This window comes from Bombina bombina, chromosome 3, assembly GCF_027579735.1.
Source record: "Bombina bombina isolate aBomBom1 chromosome 3, aBomBom1.pri, whole genome shotgun sequence".
Classification (NCBI taxonomy): Eukaryota; Metazoa; Chordata; class Amphibia; order Anura; family Bombinatoridae; genus Bombina; species Bombina bombina.
The window spans coordinates 1,124,779,712-1,124,803,111 of NC_069501.1; the positions used below are offsets into that span (position 1 = coordinate 1,124,779,712).

Here is a 23,400-nt window from a genome sequence, read left to right on the forward strand (position 1 = left end):
TTATCTTCTGGAATTCAAGGGGCTTCCCCCAAGGGGGAGGTTCCACAGGTCTCAATTGTCTTCAGACCACATAAAAAAACAGGCATTCTTACATTGTGTAGAAGACCTGTTAAAAATGGGAGTGATTCATCCTGTTCCATTAGGAGAACAAGGGATGGGGTTCTACTCCAATCTGTTCGTAGTTCCCAAAAAAGAGGGAACATTCAGACAGGAAGGTCAATTCATGACCACGGTGGATTTAAAGGATGCGTATCTACATATTCCTATCCACAAGGAACATCATCGGTTCCTAAGGTTCGCATTCCTGGACAAGCATTACCAGTTTGTGGCACTTCCGTTCGGATTAGCCACTGCTCCAAGAATTTTCACAAAGGTACTAGGGTCCCTTCTAGCGGTGCTAAGACCAAGGGGCATTGCAGTAGTACCTTACTTGGACGACATTCTGATTCAAGCATCGTCCCTTCCACAAGCAAAGGCTCACACGGACATTGTCCTGGCCTTTCTCAGATCTCACGGGTGGAAAGTGAACGTAGAAAAAAGTTCGCTATCTCCGTCAACAAGGGTTCCCTTCTTGGGAACAATAATAGACTCCTTAGAAATGAGGATTTTTCTGACAGAGGCCAGAAAATCAAAACTTCTAAACTCTTGTCAAATACTTCATTCTGTTCCTCTTCCTTCCATAGCGCACTGCATGGAAGTAATAGGTTTAATGGTAGCGGCAATGGACATAGTTCCTTTTGCGCGAATTCATCTAAGACCATTACAACTGTGCATGCTCAGTCAGTGGAATGGGGACTATACAGACTTGTCTCCGATGATACAAGTAGATCAGAGGACCAGAGATTCACTCCGTTGGTGGCTGTCCCTGGACAACCTGTCACAGGGGATGAGCTTCCGCAGACCAGAGTGGGTCATTGTCACGACCGACGCCAGTCTGGTGGGCTGGGGCGCGGTCTGGGGACCCCTGTAAGCTCAGGGTCTTTGGTCTCGGGAAGAATCTCTTCTCCCGATAAATATTCTGGAACTGAGAGCGATATTCAATGCTCTCAAGGCTTGGCCTCAGCTAGCAAAGGCCAAGTTCATACGGTTTCAATCAGACAACATGACGACTGTTGCGTACATCAACCATCAGGGGGGAACAAGGAGTTCCCTGGCGATGGAAGAAGTGACCAAAATCATTCAATGGGCGGAGACTCACTCCTGCCACTTGTCTGCAATCCACATCCCAGGAGTGGAAAATTGGGAAGCGGATTTTCTGAGTCGTCAGTCATTTCATCCGGGGGAGTGGGAACTCCATCCGGAAATCTTTGCCCAAATTACTCAATTGTGGGGCATTCCAGACATGGATCTGATGGCCTCTCGTCAGAACTTCAAGGTTCCTTGCTACGGGTCCAGATCCAGGGATCCCAAGGCGACTCTAGTAGATGCACTAGTAGCACCTTGGACCTTCAAACTAGCTTATGTATTCCCGCCGTTTCCCCTCATCCCCAGGCTGGTAGCCAGGATCAATCAGGAGAGGGCATCGGTGATCTTGATAGCTCCTGCGTGGCCACGCAGGACTTGGTATGCAGACCTGGTGAATATGTCATCGGCTCCACCATGGAAGCTACCTTTGAGACGAGACCTTCTTGTTCAAGGTCCGTTCGAACATCCGAATCTGGTCTCACTCCAACTGACTGCTTGGAGATTGAACGCTTGATCTTATCAAAGCGAAGGTTCTCAGATTCTGTCATTGATACTCTTGTTCAGGCCAGAAAGCCTGTAACTAGAAAAATCTACCACAAAATATGGAAAAAATATATCTGTTGGTGTGAATCTAAAGGATTCCCTTGGGACAAGGTAAAAATTCCTAAGATTCTATCCTTTCTTCAAGAAGGTTTGGAGAAAGGATTATCTGCAAGTTCTTTGAAGGGACAGATTTCTGCCTTGTCTGTGTTACTTCACAAAAAGCTGGCAGCTGTGCCAGATGTTCAAGCCTTTGTTCAGGCTCTGGTTAGAATCAAGCCTGTTTACAAACCTTTGACTCCTCCTTGGAGTCTCAATTTAGTTCTTTCAGTTCTTCAGGGGGTTCCGTTTGAACCCTTACATTCCGTTGATATTAAGTTATTATCTTGGAAAGTTTTGTTTTTGGTTGCAATTTCTTCTGCTAGAAGAGTTTCAGAATTATCTGCTCTGCAGTGTTCTCCTCCTTATCTGGTGTTCCATGCAGATAAGGTGGTTTTACGTACTAAACCTGGTTTTCTTCCGAAAGTTGTTTCTAACAAAAACATTAACCAGGAGATAGTCGTGCCTTCTTTGTGTCCGAATCCAGTTTCAAAGAAGGAACGTTTGTTGCACAATTTGGATGTAGTTCGTGCTCTAAAATTCTATTTAGATGCTACAAAGGATTTTAGACAAACATCTTCTTTGTTGTTTATTCTGGTAAAAGGAGAGGTCAAAAAGCAACCTCTACCTCTCTCTTTTTGGATTAAAAGCATCATCAGATTGGCTTACGATACTGCCGGACGGCAGCCTCCTGAAAGAATCACAGCTCATTCCACTAGGGCTGTGGCTTCCACATGGGCCTTCAAGAACGAGGCTTCTGTTGATCAGATATGTAAGGCAGCGACTTGGTCTTCACTGCACACTTTTACAAAATTTTACAAATTTGATACTTTTGCTTCTTCTGAGGCTATTTTTGGGAGAAAGGTTTTGCAAGCCGTGGTGCCTTCCATCTAGGTGACCTGATTTGCTCCCTCCCTTCATCCGTGTCCTAAAGCTTTGGTATTGGTTCCCACAAGTAAGGATGACGCCGTGGACCGGACACACCGATGTTGGAGAAAACAGAATTTATGTTTACCTGATAAATTACTTTCTCCAACGGTGTGTCCGGTCCACGGCCCGCCCTGGTTTTTTAATCAGGTCTGATAATTTATTTTCTTTAACTACAGTCACCACGGTATCATATGATTTCTCCTATGCAAATATTCCTCCTTTACGTCGGTCGAATGACTGGGGTAGGCGGAGCCTAGGAGGGATCATGTGACCAGCTTTGCTGGGCTCTTTGCCATTTCCTGTTGGGGAGGAGAATATCCCACAAGTAAGGATGACGCCGTGGACCGGACACACCGTTGGAGAAAGTAATTTATCAGGTAAACATAAATTCTGTTTTTTCGGGTACTTTTTCCCTGCAAGCGAAGATTTGGGTTTAGCTGAGTCCACATCAGTCTCTTCAGTAGAGTAGTGGTGGCTTTTAAGCAGTTAGGAAACAAAGTAATGACTACCTCACAACTTCCTAACATATTGCTGCACATGGTACAGAAAGTCAGTTGGTTACTCTGTTCTTTCTTTTTCTACAGATCTCTTTAAGGAGTATGTGTCCTTTCACGCCTTGTGAGCTGTCTTCCTGCCGGACAGCTAGACTGCAGGTAAGTGCTTTTGTCTTCTAGGTCTTGGAGACTTGCACTTCAGAAAAATGTCATATGCAGTAGACGTGGACATTTTTAAAATCCTTTATACAGGATTTTCTTTGGCAGTGGGCAGGCACATTATGAATGTTGAGACTAAGGGTTAATCTTCCCTTTATTGGGATGTTTTTCCTATTTGGGCTAAGTTTGTTGATATCCTTTATTAGTATGTGTGTGGCTTATGTATAAACTTAAAATTTAGCAGTTGGTTTTCTTTGCTTTTTAAGTTAGAACAGGCTTACAAACTGCATGAACGTTTGTGTAAATTAAGCTCCGGTGTTGTAGGCAGAGGGAAACGCGCGCTTTTTACTTGCTGTGTAGTTTCCTCTCTCTGCCGGTCATGTGACTTCTCTCTGCTGTCAGATATTCGTGGAGTGGCGTCATTGAATTTCAGTGTCGATCTACTATATTAGTGTTTCCCTACCGCGGTCCTCAAGTACCCACAACAGGCCTTGTTTTTGTTACAGCTAAACCAGCGCACAGGTGAAGTAATCAGCTGACCAGTAACCAACCTGCTCTCATCCATCAGCTGATTATTTCACCTGTGCTTTAGTTCAGCTATAATGAAAACCAGGACTTTTGGGGGTACTTGAGGACCACGGTTGGGAAAAACTGTACTATATGATCGTTTTATAGACTTTGTGTATGCGTTTACGGTAAGGCAAGGTGTAGGGGGCCTGATTTGGTTTATTATTTTAAATAATTTTTGCATAATTTTAAGCGGCTGTGGTATTAAAAATTCTTAAAATTACAGTGTATTTAAAAAAATTCTACAATTTGGGTATTTTTTTATTTTATTTAGTATTGTGGACAGTTTAATCTCTGTTCTCTAAATCAGATAACGATCTATACTAAGACGAGTGGAGGATGGTGATGTTCTTTGTCGTCTTATTTTACTTTTGTTTTAATTGTCTATTTAGAATCCCAGTTCTGAGCTCTATGGGGTGTTGTGTCGTATGACAGGCAGGACCTGTTTTTGTTTACGCACTCTTTTTTTTATGCCTTTCAGCGCTTGACCTTTTTCTTTACTATTCCGTTCCGGTTAGTTTTTTGTTTTTGAGCTCTGGATTGTTTTAGAAACTCTTCCTAGAAAGACGTTTTGTCACATGGGATTTTTTATTATATCGACAATGTTCAAGATCGTTGAGGACTTCTGGTGCAAGCTTATAGATTTCTGCTCGGGGTGATGGTTCCCCCCGATATTTTTGAAGAATTTTTAAGACTCTGAGCTTAATTTCTTTAATTTGATAAATCAGTTGTTCTAGTTTTGCTGGAACTTAAGAAGTTTTCTCTCTAGCCCGGGAGTGCTCTCTGGAAGTTAATTTGCATCCTAGATAGCAGACAAGACCTGTTGTGGATACTAGTTAGGTCTATTCCTCCTTTCTACTTAGGAGTTTTTTTCTTCTAGATTCCAGTCCAGGTACAGCAGGCCCATCTATCCTAGTCGACAGGCTGGACCTGTTTAGGTATTATTTGGGTTGGGTGCTTAATACTGGATCTTATGGATCTAGGGGTCCTAGAGACCGGAACTAGGTTTTCTTTCTGAGCAATTGTATTGTCAGAAGATTTGGGACCTTTTGGAGTCATTGTCCCGGTATCTATCACACTACAGGATATTTTCTTTCTCTGGTGGTACATGCCCTAATAGGGAAATGGGTCTTCCCGTCCTAATTGGGTTTTTATGATATTTAAGCAGAGCTTATTAGTTCTTTTCGCTGGAGAATGTAAGGTTCTCCCTTCCTTAGAAGAAAGATGGTTTTTCTATTTCATCCTTTTTTTTTTTTTTTTTTGTGTGTGTGCAAATTCAGTTCTTAGGAGCTGTATCCTTCTGTAATCCTAGTTCTGACTCTTCTTGGGATCTGGGGTTTCAGGTGGCAGTACCCTGCTTCCAGTTTTATGGTATTTCCCGGGTCTTGGTTTCTGGGTTTCTTACCTTTGTCTGCTAATAGTCTTTTAGGGACTTTTCTCTTGTCTTTTCGATCCTCAGAGTTGCATCTAGACCTGAGTTGCTGGTGTTGACACCAGGGTGGATCTGGATGCTGTTTTTGCCTTGAGGACAGCATCCAGATCCAGCATTCTTTTTAATCCTGAGATCTTGCGAGTTTCAATCAGGTTATGCCCTCCAGTTCCCTTCTGGTCTTGGTTAACGCAGGGGTGGAGAGTGTTAGACACAGCCGAGGCCATGTTTTATGGCCTCCAGTTCCCTTCTGGTCTTGGTTAACGCAGGGGTGGAGAGTGTTAGACACAGCCGAGGCCATGTTTTTTGCATGGTGTTGGGAATCTGTCTTAACAGACTTACACAGCATACCAGTCGTTCCCAGTGTTCTGTTGAGACCACCCCATTCTGAGAATTTTTTTCTCTTCGTTCCCCCGGTGTGGTGTTGTCCTTGTCGCTTCCTTGTCCGTTGGGAGGGAGAGTGTCCTAGAGAGGCCCGGGGGTAGAGATTTTCCTACCGTTCATTCCTTGATTCCTCAGCAAGCATTCTGCTTGGAGGACTTAGTCTTCTGGGTTCGTAACAGTTGGGGCCTCTCAAGGGAGACCCTCTTCTGAAGGAGAGTTCCTCCTGCTAGTTGGGAGTCTCGTGTTTGGCGAAAGCCCACGTCAGCTCATTGCCAGCTATACTCTCTGAGCGTACTCTTCAGGTTCGGATGTCCCCTACAATCTTTCCCTGCTCGGCGGTTTGTGTCGGATGGGGAAGCCGTTTCTGGTTTCAAGGCGTCGGGTTAGCTCCACCGCTTCTGTAGCAGAAGGTGGGTTTGATCCCAGATGGGACTCCGGCCTTTTCATCATGAATATGATAGACATCTAGCATTCCTTAGAGGTTTTCTTTTAACCTTCTTCTTTTCGACCATGTCCTTTTTTTGTTGTGGATGGTCGATCCTAGTAGGAGCAGACATCTGAGACGGTTTGCTCCGTTTATCTCTTGAGTTGTTGCAATTTTGGGGCTTCATCTCCATTGTTTCAGGGATCTGCTTGAGCAGGGTTCTAGTGTTCATTGCATCCTGGACTCTCTGAAGCTGACTGCATGGAATTGAAAGCTTAGTCTTATCCAAGAGAGTTTTTTCTGATAAGGTGTAGATACTCTCGTTCTAGCTCATATGCCGGGGTATAGTCGCATCTATTATAAGGGATGCAGGTCCTACTTCTGCTGGTATGTTGAGTGGGGTTTCTCCTGGCATAAGGCCAGGTTTTCCAGGATCTTTTTCTTTCTCCAGGATGCTCTATCGAAGGGCCATCTGTTTGGACCAAAACCTGTCCCCTAAGGGAGCTATCGGGTTTTTCTGTTCGAGAGGCTTACAGAGCTTCCAGATGTCCAGTCTTGTTCAGGCCTGTTTTTTGGATCTAGTGCTCATCCTTGGAGTTTACATCTTGTTCTAAGTTTTGGAAAAGACCCCGTTTGGGCTTATGCATAGAGTTGACATTAAGATTTTCTGTCTTGGAGCGATCCTTTTTTTCCCTACTGGCTATAGCTTTAGCGCAGAGTTTCTGAGATGGATGTCTTGCAATGTGAGGTCCCTTACCTAGTTTTTCTTGCGGCTAAGGTTGTCCTCTCTGGGTTTGTTTTTCTTCCTATGGTTGTTTCAGATCGCAACATCAATCAGGAGATTGTGGTTCCTTCCTTGTGTCCTAATCCTTCTTAGGAGTGGTTATTTCATTTCTTGAATATGGTTCGGGCCTTGAAGTTCTTTTTTCAGGCTACAAAGGAGTTTTTGTCAAACTTCTTCCTTGTTTGTGTCTTTTCTGGGACATATGAGGGGCAGGAAGCCTCGTCCACTTCCTTGTTTTTCTGGTTAAAGGGCCATTATACATTCATTTTTTCTTTGCATAAATGTATTGTAGATGATCTATTTATAAAGCCCATAAAGTTTTTTTTTTTTTGTTTTTTTTTAATGTATAATTTTGCTTATTTTTAAATAACATTGCTCTGATTTTCAGACTCTTAACCAAGCCCCAAAGTTTTATTTGAATACCGTCGGCTACCTTCTCCAGCTTGCTCCTGTTTGTGTAAAGGGTCTTTTCATATGCAAAAGAAGGGGGAGGGGGGAGTGTCTTATTTCCCACTTGCAGTGGGCTTTCCAACTGCCTTTTCAACAGAGCTAAACTGAAAGCTTCTAAGTACGTTTTTAAACCATTTTATACTGCATTTTTATATCAGTGTCTGTGCATCTTATTCTTTATAGTAGTGTCTATTACATGCAGTTATATGAAAATGAGTGTTTACTGTCCTTTTAAGGAGCATGTTCGCTTAGCTTACAGAGTCAGCAGACACAGGTCTTCTCAGAAGTTTATGGCTCAGTCCGAGTACAGTGACGGTTTTTGGGTCTCTGACATGAGATAATATGGTTCTGATTGTTGGGCGGCTACTTGATCCTACTAACATTCTTTTCTTTTTTGCTTCTGTCAAGGAAGCCTTGGGAGTTTGGGTTCTGGCAGGCTGTGGTGCCCTCAGGTTGGGCCGCCTCTTTTGTACTCTCCCGTTAGCATTCAGTGTCATCTGTAGCTTGGGTATAATTTCCCACAAGTAATGAATGTTGCTGTGGACTCTCCCTGTATTTAGAAGGAAAACATAAATTATGACTTGCCAGATAATTTCCTTTCTCTTGATACAGGGAGAGCCCACAGCTCCTGCCCTTGGTCTCCGGTGGGCGGCCCTAAATTTAGTTGTTTTCTTCTGGCACCTTTTTCACCCTGATATTTCTCTTACTGTTGACCTTGGCAGAATGACTGGGGGATGAGGGAAGCGGGGGAGGTATTTAAGCCTTTGGCTTGGGTGTCTTTGCCTTCTCCTGGTGGCCAGGTTCTGTATTCCCACAAGTAATGAATGCAGCTGTGGACTCTCCCCGTTTATGAAGAAAATTCAATTTGCCGCCCCCATGGTTGTATCGATGGAAAGGAAATTATCTGGTAAGTCATAACTTACGTTTTTCTGAATTTGTTATTGAGACTTTGATTCATGTCCGTAAACCTGTGACGAGGAAGATTTACCATAAGGTTTAGAAAGCCTTTCTTTCTTGGTGTATGAAACATGATTTTAGCTGGCACTCTTAAATAATCCCTAGAATTCTACAGTTTCTTCAGAATGGTTTGGATAAGGGTTTGTCTGCCAGCTCTTTAAAGAACCAGATTTTGGGGCCTATTTATCCTATGTCTGTGCAGATCAGGTCCGACAGACATCGCTGAATGTGGAGAGCAATACGCTCTCCGTATTCAGCATTGCACCAGCAGCTCTTGTGAGCTGCTGGTGCAACGCTGCTCCCTGCAGACTCGCGGCCAATCGGCCGCCAGCAGGGGGGTGTCAATCAACCTGATCGTACTCGATCGTGTTGATTTCCGGCGATTCCTGTCCGCCTCATCAGAGCAGACGGACAGGGTTATGGAGCAGCGGTCTTTAGACGGCTGTTCCATAACTTGTGTTTCTGGCGAGTCTGAAGACTAGCCAGAAACATGGGCCTTCAAGCTTTGTTCGGAGCTTGATAGATAAGCCCCTATGTCTCTTTCTGTCTTGTTTCACTTAGAGTGCTAAGCTTTCTGACATTCATAATTTTGTTCAAGCTTTGGTCAGGATCAAACCAGTGATTTAAACATATTTCTTTCATGTAATTGGCAAGAGTCCATGAGCTAGTGACGTATGGGATATGCAATCCTACCAGGAGGGGCAAAGATTCCCAAACCTCAAAATGCCTATAAATACACCCCTCACCACACCCACAATTCAGTTTTACAAACTTTGCCTCCTATGGAGGTGGTGAAGTAAAGTTTGTGCTAAGATTTCTACGTTGACATGCGCTTCTCAGCATTGTTGAAGCCCGATTCCTCTGAGTACAGCGAATGTCAGAGGGATGTGAAGGGAGTATCACCTATTGAATGCAATGATCCCCCTACTGGGGGTCTATTTCATAGGTTCTCTGTTATCGGTCGTAGAGATTCATCTCCTACCTCCCTTTTCAGATCGACGATATACTCTCATATACCATTACCTCTACTGATAACTGTTTCAGTACTGGTTTGGCTATCTGCTATATGTGGATGGGTGTCTTTCGGTAAGTATATTTTTTTATTACTTAAGACACCCCAGCTATGGTTTGGCACTTTATGCATTTATATAAAGTTCTAAATATATGTATTGTACTTATATTTGCCATGAATCAGGTTCATGTATTTCCTTCTGCAGACTGTCAGTTTCATATTTGGGGAAAATAAACATTTTAAGAAATATTTTTCTTACCTGGGGTTTAGTCTTTTTTTCTAATTGACTACTTTTTTCTTGCAAATCGCGGGCGATATTAGGCCCGCGGGTGTGCCAAATGCTAGACTTTATTGCGTCATTTTTGGTGCAAAAAGTACGTCCGTTGACGCAACTTCTTCATTTCCGGTGTCGTAGTTGATGCCTAAGCCTTACACACGGTTGCGTCAGTGACGCGAGTTGTCCTTTCCGGATAATGTTGGCGGCAAAAAATTTTCAGTTACATTGTGCGTCATACTTGGCGTCAAATTTTTTCATTAATTTAATACCCCATTGATGTTGGCCTCTTGCATTTTTCTTTGTCAGAGGGCTATGCTATTTGCAATTCTTTCATGTAATTAGCAAGAGTCCATGAGCTAGTGACGTATGGGATATACATTCCTACCAGGAGGGGCAAAGTTTCCCAAACCTCAAAATGCCTACAAATACACCCCTCACCACACCCACAAATCAGTTTTACAAACTTTGCCTCCTATGGAGGTGGTGAAGTAAGTTTGTGCTAGATTCTACGTTGATATGCGCTCCGCAGCAGGTTGGAGCCCGGTTTTCCTCTCAGCGTGCAGTGAATGTCAGAGGGATGTGAGGAGAGTATTGCCTATTTGAATTCAATGATCTCCTTCTACGGGGTCTATTTCATAGGTTCTCTGTTATTGGTCGTAGAGATTCATCTCTTACCTCCCTTTTCAGATCGACGATATACTCTTATATATATATATATATATATATATATATATATATATATATATATATATATATATATATATATATATATATATATATATATATATATATATACCATTACCTCTGCTGATTTTCGTTTCAGTACTGGTTTGGCTTTCTACAACATGTAGATGAGTGTCCTGGGGTAAGTAAGTCTTATTTTCTGTGACACTCTAAGCTATGGTTGGGCACTTTTTTATAAAGTTCTAAATATATGTATTCAAACATTTATTTGCCTTGACTCAGGATGTTCATATTTGGGATAATGCATTTGAATAAAACAATTTTTTTCTTACCTTAAAATTTGACTTTTCCCTGTGGGCTGTTAGGCTCGCAGGGGGCTGAAAATGCTTCATTTTATTGCGTCATTCTTGGTGCGGACTTTTTTGACGCAAAAATTTTTTTCTGTTTCCGGCGTCATACGTGTCGCCGGAAGTTGTGTCATTTTTTACGTTCTTTTGCGCCAAAAATGTTGGCATTCCGGATGTGGCGTCATTTTTGGCGCCAAATAATGTGGGCGTCTTATTTGGCGCTAAAAAAATATGGGCGTCACTTTTGTCTCCACATTATTTAAGTCTCATTTTTTATTGCTTCTGGTTGCTAGAAGCTTGTTCACTGGCATTTTTTCCCATTCCTGAAACTGTCATTTAAGGAATTTGATCAATTTTGCTTTATATGTTGTTTTTTCTATTACATATTGCAAGATGTCCCATGTTGAAGCTGAGTCAGAAGATACTTCTGGAAAATCGCTGCCTGGTGCTGGAGCTACCAAAGCTAAGTGTATCTGCTGTAAACTTTTGGTAGCTGTTCCTCCAGCTGTTGTTTGTATTGAATGTCATGACAAACTGATAATATTTCCTTTAGTAAAGTTACATTACCTGTTGCTGTTCCATCAACATCTAATACTCAGAGTGTTCCTGATAACATAAGAGATTTTGTTTCTAAATCCATTAAGAAGGCTATGTCTGTTATTCCTCCTTCTAGTAAACGTAAAAAGTCTTTTAAAACTTCTCTTTTTTCAGATGAATTTTTAAATGAACATCATCATTCTGATTCTGATAATGGCTCTTCTGGTTCAGAGGATTCTGTCTCAGAGGTTGATGCTGATAAATCTTCATATTTATTTAAAATGGAATTTATTCGTTCTTTACTTAAAGAAGTCCTAATTGCATTAGAAATTGAGGATTCTGGTCCTCTTGATACTAAATCTAAACGTTTAGATAAGGTTTTTAAATCTCCTGTAGTTATTCCAGAAGTTTTTCCTGTTCCTGGTGCTATTTCTGAAGTAATTTCCAGGGAATGGAATAATTTGGGTAATTCATTTACTCCTTCTAAACGTTTTAAGCAATTATATCCTGTGCCATCTGACAGATTAGAATTTTGGGACAAAATCCCTAAGGTTGATGGGGCTGTCTCTACTCTTGCTAAGCGTACTACCATTCCTACGGCAGATGGTACTTCCTTTAAGGATCCTTTAGATAGGAAAATTGAATCCTTTCTAAGAAAAGCTTACTTGTGTTCAGGTAATCTTCTTAGACCTGCTATATATTTGGCGGATGTTGCTGCAGCTTCAACTTTTTGGTTGGAAGCTTTAGCGCAACAAGTAACAGATCATAATTCTCATAGCATTATTATTCTTCTTTAACATGCTAATAATTTTATTTGTGATGCCATCTTTGATATCATTAGAGTTGATGTCAGGTCTATGTCTCTAGCTATTTTAGCTAGAAGAGCTTTATAGCTTAAAACTTGGAATGCTGATATGTCTTCTAAGTCTACTCTGCTTTCCCTTTCTTTCCAGGGTAATAAATTATTTGGTTCTCAGTTGGATTCTATTATCTCAACTGTTACTGGAGGGAAAGGAACTTTTTTACCGCAGGATAAAAAATCTAAAGGTAAATTTAGGTCTAATAATCGTTTTCGTTCCTTTCGTCACAGCAAGGAACAAAAGCCTGATCCTTCATCCTCAGGAGCGGTATCAGTTTGGAAACCATCTCCAGTCTGGAATAAATCCAAGCCTTTTAGAAAATCAAAGCCAGCTCCTAAGTCCACATGAAGGTGCGGCCCTCATTCCAGCTCAGCTGGTAGGGGGCAGATTACATTTTTTCAAAGGAATGTGGATCAATTCCGTTCACAATCTTTGGATTCAGAATATTGTTTCAGAAGGGTACAGAATTGGCTTCAAGATAAGGCCTCCTGCAAAGAGATTTTTTCTTTCCCGTGTCCCAGTAAATTCAGCGAAGGCTCAAGCATTTCTGAAATGTGTTTCAGATCTAGAGTTGGCTGGAGTAATTATGCCAGTTCCAGTTCTGGAACAGGGGCTGGGGTTTTATTCAAATCTCTTCATTGTACCAAAGAAGGATAATTCCTTCAGACCAGTTCTGGATCTAAAAATATTGAATCGTTATGTAAGGATACCAACATTCAAAATGGTAACTGTAAGGACTATCCTGCCTTTTGTTCAGCAAGGGCATTATATGTCTACAATAGATTTACAGGATGCATATCTGCATATTCCGATTCATCCAGATCACTATCAGTTTCTGAGATTCTCGTTCCTAGACAAGCATTACCAGTTTGTGGCTCTGCCGTTTGGCCTAGCAACAGCTCCAAGAATTTTTACAAAGGTTCTCGGTGCCCTTCTGTCTGTAATCAGAGAGCAGGGTATTGTGGTATTTCCTTATTTGGACGATATCTTGGTACTTGCTCAGTCTTCACATTTAGCAGAATCTCATACGAATCGACTTGTGTTGTTTCTTCAAGATCATGGTTGGAGGATCAATTTACTAAAAAGTTCTTTGATTCCTCAGACAAGGGTAACCTTTCTTTCATTTAATTAGCAAGAGTCCATGAGCTAGTGACGTATGGGATATACATTCCTACCAGGAGGGGCAAAGTTTCCCAAACCTTAAAATGCCTATAAATACACCCCTCACCACACCCACAAATCAGTTTTACAAACTTTGCCTCCTATGGAGGTGGTGAAGTAAGTTTGTGCTAGATTCTACGTTGATATGCGCTCCGCAGCAGGTTGGAGCCCTGTTTTCCTTTCAGCGTGCAGTGAATGTCAGAGGGATGTGAGGAGAGTATTGCCTATTTGAATGCAATGATCTCCTTCTACGGGGTCTATTTCATAGGTTCTCCGTTATCGGTCGTAGAGATTCATCTCTTACCTCCCTTTTCAGATCGACAATATACTCTTATATATATATACCATTACCTCTGCTGATTTTCGTTTCAGTACTGGTTTGGCTTTCTACAAACATGTAGATGAGTGTCCTGGGGTAAGTAAGTCTTATTTTCTGTGACACTCTAAGCTATGGTTGGGTACTTTTTTTATAAAGTTCTAAATATATGTATTCAAACATTTATTTGCCTTGACTCAGGATGTTCAACATTCCTTATTTTCAGACAGTCAGTTTCATATTTGGGATAATGCATTTGAATCAATCATTTTTTCTTACCTTAAAAAATTTGACTTTTTCCCTGTGGGCTGTTAGGCTCGCGGGGGGCTGAAAATGCTTCATTTTATTGCGTCATTCTTGGCGCTGACTTTTTTGGCGCAAACATTTTTTTTGTTTCCGCCGTCATACGTGTCGCCGGAAGTTGCGTCTTTTTTGACGTTGTTTTGCGTCAAAAGTGTCGGCATTCCGGATGTGGCGTCATTTTTGGCGCCAAATAATGTGGGCGTCTTATTTGGCGCTAAAAAAAATATGGGCGTCACTTTTGTCTCCACATTATTTAAGTCTCATTATTTATTGCTTCTGGTTGCTAGAAGCTTGTTCACTGGCATTTTTTCCCATTCCTGAAACTGTCATTTAAGGAATTTGATCAATTTTGCTTTATATGTTGTTTTTTCTATTACATATCGCAAGATGTTCCACGTTGCAACTGAGTCAGAAGATACTTCAGGAAAAATCGCTGCCCGGTGCTGGAGCTACCAAAGCTAAGTGTATCACTTTTGGTATCTGTTCCTTCAGCTGTTGTTTGTATTAAATGTTATGACAAACTTGTTAATGCAGATAAAATTTCCTTTAGTACTGTTACATTACCTGTTGCTGTTCCGTCAACATCTAATACTCAGAGTGTTCCTGATAACATAAGAGATTTTGTTTCTAAATCCATTAAGAAGGCTATGTCTGTTATTTCTCCTTCTAGTATACATAAGTCTTTTAAAACTTCTCTTTTTTTAGATGAATTTTTAAATGAACATCATCATTCTGATACTGATAATGGTTCTTCTGGTTCAGAGGTTTTCTGTCTCAGAGGTTGATGCTGATAAATCTTTGTATTTGTTCAAGATGGAATTTATTCGTTCTTTATTTAAAGAAGTATTAATTGCATTAGAAATAGAAATAGAGAAATTGTGGTTCCTTCATTATGTCCTAATCCTAAGAATTCTAAGGAGAAATCATTGCATTCTTTGGATGTTGTTAGAGCTTTGTAATATTATGTTGAAGCTACTAAGTCTTTCCGAAAGACTTCTAGTCTATTTTTCATCTTTTCTGGTTCTAGAAAGAGCCAGAAAGCTTCTGCCATTTCTTTGGCATCTTGGTTGAAATCTTTAATTCATCATGCCTATGTCGAGTCGGGTAAAACTCCGCCTCAAAGGATTACAGCTCATTCTACTAGGTCTGTTTCTACTTCCTGGGCGTTTAGGAATGAAGCTTCGGTTGATCAGATTTGCAAAGCAGCAACTTGGTCCTCTGCATACTTTTACTAAATTCTACCATTTTGATGTGTTTTCTTCTTCTGAAGCAGTTTTTGGTAGAAAAGTACTTCAGGCAGCGGTTTCAGTTTGAATCTTCTGCTTATGTTTTCATTAAAGTTTATTTTGGGTGTGGATTATTTTCAGCAGGAATTGGCTGTCTTTATTTTATCCCTCCCTCTCTAGTGACTCTTGCGTGGAAAGATCCACATCTTGGGTAGTCATTATCCCATATGTCACTAGCTCATGGACTCTTGCTAATTACATGAAAGAAAACATAATTTATGTAAGAACTTACCTGATAAATTCATTTCTTTCATATTAGCAAGAGTCCATGAGGCCCGCCCTTTTTGTGGTGGTTATGATTTTTTTGTATAAAGCACAATTATTCCAATTCCTTATTTTATATGCTTTCGCACTTTTTTCTTATCACCCCACTTCTTGGCTATTCGTTAAACTGATTTGTGGGTGTGGTGAGGGGTGTATTTATAGGCATTTTAAGGTTTGGGAAACTTTGCCCCTCCTGGTAGGAATGTATATCCCATACGTCACTAGCTCATGGACTCTTGCTAATATGAAAGAAATGAATTTATCAGGTAAGTTCTTACATAAATTATGTTTTTTGGGTTTCCAGATAGATTCAGTGTCCATGACTCTGTCTTTAACAGACAAGAGACATCTAAAATTGATTTCAGCTTGTCGAAACCTTCAGTCACAATCATTCCCTTCGGTAGCCTTATGCATGGAAATTCTAGGTCTTATGACTGCTGCATCGGACGCGATCCCCTTTGCTCGTTTTCACATGCGACCTCTTCAGCTCTGTATGCTGAACCAGTGGTGCAGGGATTACACAAAGATATCTCAATTAATATCTTTAAAACCGATTGTACGACACTCTGACATGGTGGACAGATCACCATCGTTTAGTTCAGGGGGCTTCTTTTGTTCTTCCGACCTGGACTGTAATCTCAACAGATGCAAGTCTTACAGGTTGGGGAGCTGTGTGGGGGTCTCTGACGGCACAAGGGGTTTGGGAATCTCAGGAGGTGAGATTACCCATCAATATTTTGGAACTCCGTGCAATTTTCAGTCTTGGCCTCTTCTAAAGAGAGAATCGTTCATTTGTTTTCAGACAGACAATGTCACATCTGTGGCATACATCAATCATCAAGGAGGGACTCACAGCCCTCTGGCTATGAAAGAAGTGTCTCGAATTCTGGTTTGGGCGGAATCCAGCTCCTGTCTAGTTTCTGCGGTTCATATCCCAGGCATAGACAATTGGGAAGCGGATTATCTCAGTCGCCAAACGTTGCATCCGGGCGAATGGTCTCTTCACCCAGAGGTATTTCTTCAGATTGTCCAAATGTGGGGACTTCCAGAAATAGATCTGATGGCCTCTCATCTAAACAAGAAACTTCCCAGGTATCTGTCCAGATCCAGGGATCCTCAAGCGGAAGCAGTGGATGCATTGTCACTTCCTTGGAAGTATCATCCTGCTTATATCTTTCCGCCTCTAGTTCTTCTTCCAAGAGTGATCTCCAAGATTCTGAAGGAATGCTCGTTTGTTCTGCTGGTAGCTCCAGCATGGCCTCACAGGTTTTGGTATACGGATCTTGTCTGGATGGCCTCTTGCCAACCGTGGACTCTTCCGTTAAGACCAGACCTTCTGTCGCAAGGTCCTTTTTTCCATCAGGATCTCAAATCCTTAAATTTAAAGGTATGGAGATTGAACGCTTGATTGTTAGTCAAAGAGGTTTCTCTGACTCTGTGATTAATACTATGTTACAGGCTCGTAAATCTGTATCTAGGGAGATATATTATAGAGTCTGGAAGACTTATATTTCTTGGTGTCTTTTTCATCATTTTTCCTGGCATTCTTTTAAAATTCCGAGAATTTTACAGTTTCTTCAGGATGGTTTGGAGAAAGGTTTGTCTGCAAGTTCCTTGAAAGGACAAATCTCTGCTCTTTCTGTTCTTTTTCACAGAAAGATTGCTAATCTTCCTGATATTCATTGTTTTGTACAAGCTTTGGTTCGTATAAAACCTGTCATTAAGTCAATTTCTCCTCCTTGGAGTTTAAATTTGGTTCTGGGGGCTCTTCAAGCTCCTCCGTTTGAACCTATGCATTCATTGGACATTAAATTACTTTCTTGGAAAGTTTTGTTCCTTTTGGCCATCTCTTCTGCCAGAAGAGTTTCTGAATTATCTGCTCTTTTTTGTGAGTCTCCTTTTCTGATTTTTCATCAGGATAAGGCGGTGTTGCGAACTTCTTTTGAATTTTTACCTAAGGTTGTGAATTCCAACAACATTAGTAGAGAAATTGTGGTTCCTTCATTATGTCCTAATCCTAAGAATTCTAAGGAGAAATCATTGCATTCTTTGGATGTAGTTAGAGTTTGGAGAAAGGTTTGTCTGCAAGTTCCTTGAAAAGACAAATCTCTGCTCTTTTTGTTCTTTTTCACAGAAAGATTGTTAATCTTCCTGATATTCATTGTTTTGTACAAGCTTTGGTTCGTATAAAACCTGTCATTAAGTCAATTTCTCCTCCTTGGAGTTTGAACCTATGCATTCTTTGGACATTAAATTACTTTCTTGAAAAGTTTTGTACCTTTTGGCCATCTCTTCTGCCAGAAGAGTTTCTGAATTATCTGCTCTTTCTTGTGAGTCTCCTTTTCTGTTTTTTCATCAGGATAAGGCGGTGTTGCGAACTTTTAAATTTTTACCTAAGGTTGTGAATTCTAACAACATTAGTAGAGAAATTGTGGTTCCTTCATTATGTCCTAATCCTAAGAATTCTAAGGAGAAATCATTGCTTTCTTTGGATGTAGTTAGAGCTTTGAAATATTATGTTGAAGCTACTAAGAATTTCCGGAAGAATTCTAGTCCATTTGTTATCTTTTCCGGTTCTAGGAAAGGTCAGAAGGCCTCTGCCATTTCTTTGGCATCTTGGTTGAAATCTTTAATTCATCATGCTTATGTCGAGTCGGGTAAAACTCTGCCTCAAAGGATTACAGCTCATTCTACTAGGTCAGTTTCTACTTCCTGGGCGTTTAGGAATGAAGCTTCGGTTGATCAGATTTGCAAAGCAGCAACTTGGTCTTCTTTGCATACTTTTACTAAATTCTACCATTTTGATGTGTTTTCTTCTTCTGAAGCTGTTTTTGGTAGAAAAGTACTTCAGGCAGCTGTTTCAGTTTGAATCTTCTGCTTATGTTTTCAGTTTTTTTCATTATAAAATTTAAACTTTATTTTGGGTGTGGATTATTTTCAGCGGAATTGGCTGTCTTTATTTTATCCCTCCCTCTCTAGTGACTCTTGCGTGGAAAGATCCACATCTTGGGTAGTCATTATCCCATACGTCACTAGCTCATGGACTCTTGCTAATTACATTAAAGAAAACATAATATATGTAAGAACTTACCTGATAAATTCATTTCTTTCATATTAGCAAGAGTCCATGAGGCCCACCCTTTTTGTGGTGGTTATGATTTTTTGTATAAAGCACAATTATTCCAATTCCTTATTTTTTATGCTTTCGCACTTTTTTCTTATCACCCCACTTCTTGGCTATTTGTTAAACTGATTTGTGGGTGTGGTGAGGGGTGTATTTGTAGGCATTTTGAGGTTTGGGAAACTTTGCCCCTCCTGGTAGGAATGTATATCCCATACGTCACTAGCTCATGGACTCTTGCTAATATGAAAGAAATGAATTTATCAGGTAAGTTCTTACATAAATTATGTTTTTTTCCCATTCCTGAAACTGTCATACAAGGAATCATTTTCCTTTATATGTTTGTTTTTTCTTTTACATTTTGCAAGATGTCTCAATCTGATCCTGCCTCAGAAGTATCTGTTGGAACTTAGCTTTGGTAGAACCAATGTCAGGCAGCAAAGTGCATTTGTTGTAAGATTGTGGAAATTATATCTCCGAATGTCATTTGTAATAGTTGTCATGATAAACTTTTACATGTAGATAGTGTGTCCATCAGTAATAGTACATTGCCAGTTGCAGTTCCTTCAACTTCTAATGTACATTACCTGTGAATTTTAAAAAATCTGTTACTGATTCTATTTAGAAGGCTTTGTCTGCATTTCCACCTACTAATAAACGTTAAAGGTCTTTTAAAACTTCTCATTCAGTTGATGAAATTTCAAATGACCGACAACATAATAATTTATCCTCCTCTGATGAGGATCTATCTGATACAGAAGATCCTTCCTCAGATATTGACACTGACAAATCTACTTATTTATTTAAAATAGAGTATATGCGTTCTTTATTAAAATAAGTGTTAATTACTTTGGATATTGTGGAAACCAGTCCTCTTGACGTTAAGTCTAATAAACGTTTAAATGCTGTTTTTAAACCTCCTGTGGTTACTCCAGAGGTTTTTCCTATTCCTGATACTATTTCTGATATCATTTCTAAGGAATGGAATAAGCCAGGTACTTCTTTTATACCTTCTTCAAGGTTTAAGAAAATTTGTATCCTTTACCAGCAAATTCTATAGAGTTTTGGGAAAAAGTCCCCAAAGTTGATGGGACTATTTCTACTCTTGCTAAATGTACCACTATTCCTATGAAAGATAGTACTTCCTTTAAGGATCCTTTAGATAGGAAGCTTGAATCTTATCTAAGGAAAGCCTATTTATATTCAGGTCATCTTCTCAGACCTGCTATTTCTTTGGCTGATGTTGAGGCTGCATCAACTTTCTGGTTGGAGAATTTAGCGCAACAAGAATTGGATTCTGACATATCTAGCATTATTCGCTTACTGCAATATGCTAATCATTTTCTTTGTGATGCCATTTTTTATATCAAAATTGACGTTGCATCCATGTCTTTAGCTAGAAGAGCTTTGTGGCTTAAATCTTGGAATGCTGATATATCATCTAAGTCTAGATTACTATCTCTTTCTTTCCAAGGTAATAATTTATTTGGTTCTCAGTTGGATTCTATTTTTTCAACTGTTACTGGGGGAAAGGGAGTTTTTCTGCCTCAGGATAAAAAAACCTAAGGGTAAATCTAAGGCTTCTAACCATTTTCGTTCCTTTTGTCAGAATAAGGAACAAAGATCTAATCCTTCCCCCAAGGAATCTGTTTCAAATTGGAAGCCTTTTTCAAATTGGAATAAATCCAAGCCATTTAAGAAACCAAAGTCAGCCCCTAAGTCCGTATGAAGGTGCGGCCCTCATTCCAGCTCAGCTGGTAGGGGGCAGATTAAGGTTTTTCAAGGATGTTTGGGCAAATTCTGTCCATAATCAATGGATTCAGAGCATTGTCTCTCAAGGGTATCGAATAGGATTCAGAGCAACACCTCCATTGAGAAGATTTTTTTCTCTCACGTATCACAGCAAATCCAGTAAAAGCTCAGGCTTTCCTCAAGTGTGTTTCAGACTTGGAGTCTTAAGGGATAATCTTGCCGGTTCCTTTTCAGTAACAAGGTCTGGGGTTTTATTCAAATCTATTCATTGTCCCAAAGAAGGAAAATTCATTCAGACCAGTTCTGGATCTGAAAATTTTGAATAGTTATGTAAAAGTACCAACTTTCAAGATGGTGACTATAAGGACTATTCTGCCTTTTGTTCAGCGAGGACATTATATATTTACAATAGACTTGCAAGATGCATACCTTCATATTACTATTCATCCAGAACATTATCAGTTCCTGAGATTCTCTTTTCTAGACAAGCATTACCAATTTGTTGCTCTTCCATTTGGCCTAGCAACAGCTCCAAGAATCTTTTCAAAGGTTCTAGGTGCCCTACTCTCTGTAATCAGAGGGCAGGGTATTGCGGTGTTTCCTTATTTGGACAATATCTTGGTACTAGCTCAGTCTTTACGTTCTGCAGAATCTCACACGAATCAACTAGTGTTGTTTCTTCAAAAACATGGTTGGAGGATCAATTTACCAAAAAGTTTATTGATTCCTCAGACAAGGGTCACCTTTTTAGGTTTCCAGATAGATTCAGTGTCCATGACCAGCGGTGTTTAAAAGGTGCGGCCAGAAAAAAGCCAGCGTAGCTAACACACCCCTTTGGCCGCAGAACTCTAAATCTAGGCGTAGGTTTCCAGATAGATTCAGTGTCCATGACTCTGTCTCTAACAGACAAGAGACGTTTGAAATTGGTTGCAGCCTGTCAGCACCTTCAGTCTCAGTCATTCCCTTCAGTAGCTATGTGCATTGAAGTTTTAGGCCTCATGACTGCAGCATTGAGCGCGATTCCTTTTGCTCATTTTCACATGAGTCCTCTTAAGCTTTGTATACTGAATCAATGGTGCAGGGATTATACAAGGATATCACAGTTAATATCCTTAAATCCAAATGTTCGACACTCTCTGAAATTGGCTTACTTTGTTCGGCCAACCTGGACTGTGATCACTACAGACGCAAGTCTTTCAGGTTGAGGAGCTGTTTGGGGATCTCTGACAGCACAAGGGGTTTTCAAATCTCAAGAGGCGAGATTACCAATCAATATTTTATAACTCCATGCAATTCTCAGAGCTCTTCAGTTTTGGCCTCTGTTGAAGAGAGAACCTTTCATTTGCTTTCAGACAAACAATATCACAACTGTGGCATATGTAAATTATCAGGGTGGGACTCTCAGTCCCCAAGCTATGGAAGAGGTTTCTCGGATACTTGCTTGGGCGGAATCCAGCTCCAGTCTAATGTCTGCGGTGCATATCCCAGGTGTAGACAATTGGGAGGTGGATTATCTCAGCCGTCAGACTTTACATCCAGGGGAGTTGTCTCTCCATTCAGATGTGTTTTCTCAAATTTTTCAGATGTGGGGTCTTCCGTAGATAGATCTCATAGCCTCTCATCTAAACAAGAAACTTCCCAGATACCTGTCCAGGTCCAGGGATGTTCAGGCGGAAGCAGTGGATGCGCTGACACTTCCTTGGTGTTATCATCCTGCTTACATTTTCCCGCCTCTAGTTCTTCTTCCAAGAGTGATCTCCAAAATCATCATGGAACAATCGTTTGTGTTACTGGTGGCTCCAGCATGGCCACACAGGTTTTTGTATGCGGATCTTGTTCAGATGTCCAGTTGCCAACCTTGGCCACTTCCGTTAAGGCCGGACCTACTGTCTCAAGGTCCGTTTTTCCATCAGGATCTCAAATAATTAAATTTGAAGGTATGGAAATTGAACGCGTAGTACTAAATCATAGAGGTTTCTCTGACTCGGCTATTAATACTATGTTACAAGCTCGTAAATCTGTTTCTAGAAAGATTTATTATCGAGTTTGGAAGATCTACATTTCATGGTGTTCTTCTCATAATTTCTCTTGGCATTCTTTTAGAATCCCTAGAATTTTACAGTTTCTTCAGGATGGTTTGGATAAGGGACAAATCTCTGCTCTTTCTGTTTTATTTCACAGAAAGATTGCTAAACTTCCTGATATTCACTGTTTTTTGTACAGGCTTTAGTTCGTATTAAGCCCGTCATTAAATCAATTTCTCCTCCTTGGAGTCTTAATTTGGTTCTGAAGGCTTTACAGGCTCCTCCATTTGAGCCTATGCATTGTTTGGATATTTAACTACTTTCTTGGAAAGTGTTGTTCCTTTTGGCTATCTCTTCTGCTAGAAGAGTTTCTGAGCTATCTGCTCTTTCTTGTGAGTCTCCATTTCTGATTTTTTATCAGGATAAGGCGGTTTTGCGGACTTCATTTCAGTTTTTACCTAAAGTTGTGAATTCTAACAACATTAGTAGAGAAATTGTTGTCCCTTCCTTGTGTCCTAATCCTAAGAATTCTTTGGATGTGGTTAGAGCTTTGAAATATTATGTTGAAGCTACTAAAGATTTCAGGAAGACTTCCAGTCTATTTGTTTTATTTTCTGGTCCTAGAAAAGGTCAGAAGGCTTCTGCTATTTCCTTGGCTTCTTGGTTAAAGCTTTTGATTCATCAAGCTTATTTGGTGTCGGGTAAGACCCCGCCTCAGAGAATTACAGCTCATTATACTAGATTAGTCTCCACTTCGTGGGCTTTTAAGAATGAAGCTTCAGTTGATCAGATTTGCAAAGCGGCAACTTGGTCCTCTTTGCATACATTTACTAAATTCTACAATTTTGATGTATTTGCTTCTTCAGAAGCAGGTTTTGGTAGAAAAGTTCTTCAGGCAGCTGTTTCAGTTTGATTCTTCTGCTGATGTTTTAAGTTTTTCTTGTCATTTAAAGATTAAACTTATATTTTGGGTTGTACATGAAAGAAAACATAATTTATGTAAGAACTTACCTGATAAATTAATTTCATTCATATTGGCAAGAGTCCAGGAGGC

General features: G+C 40.4%; 1 protein-coding gene across 1 annotated transcript in view; it reads left to right on the top strand.

The window, feature by feature from the left end:
* Nucleotides 1-23,400, top strand: part of USP12 (ubiquitin specific peptidase 12) — a 353,283-nt gene that overhangs the window by 325,900 nt on the left and 3,983 nt on the right. The window lies entirely within an intron of this gene.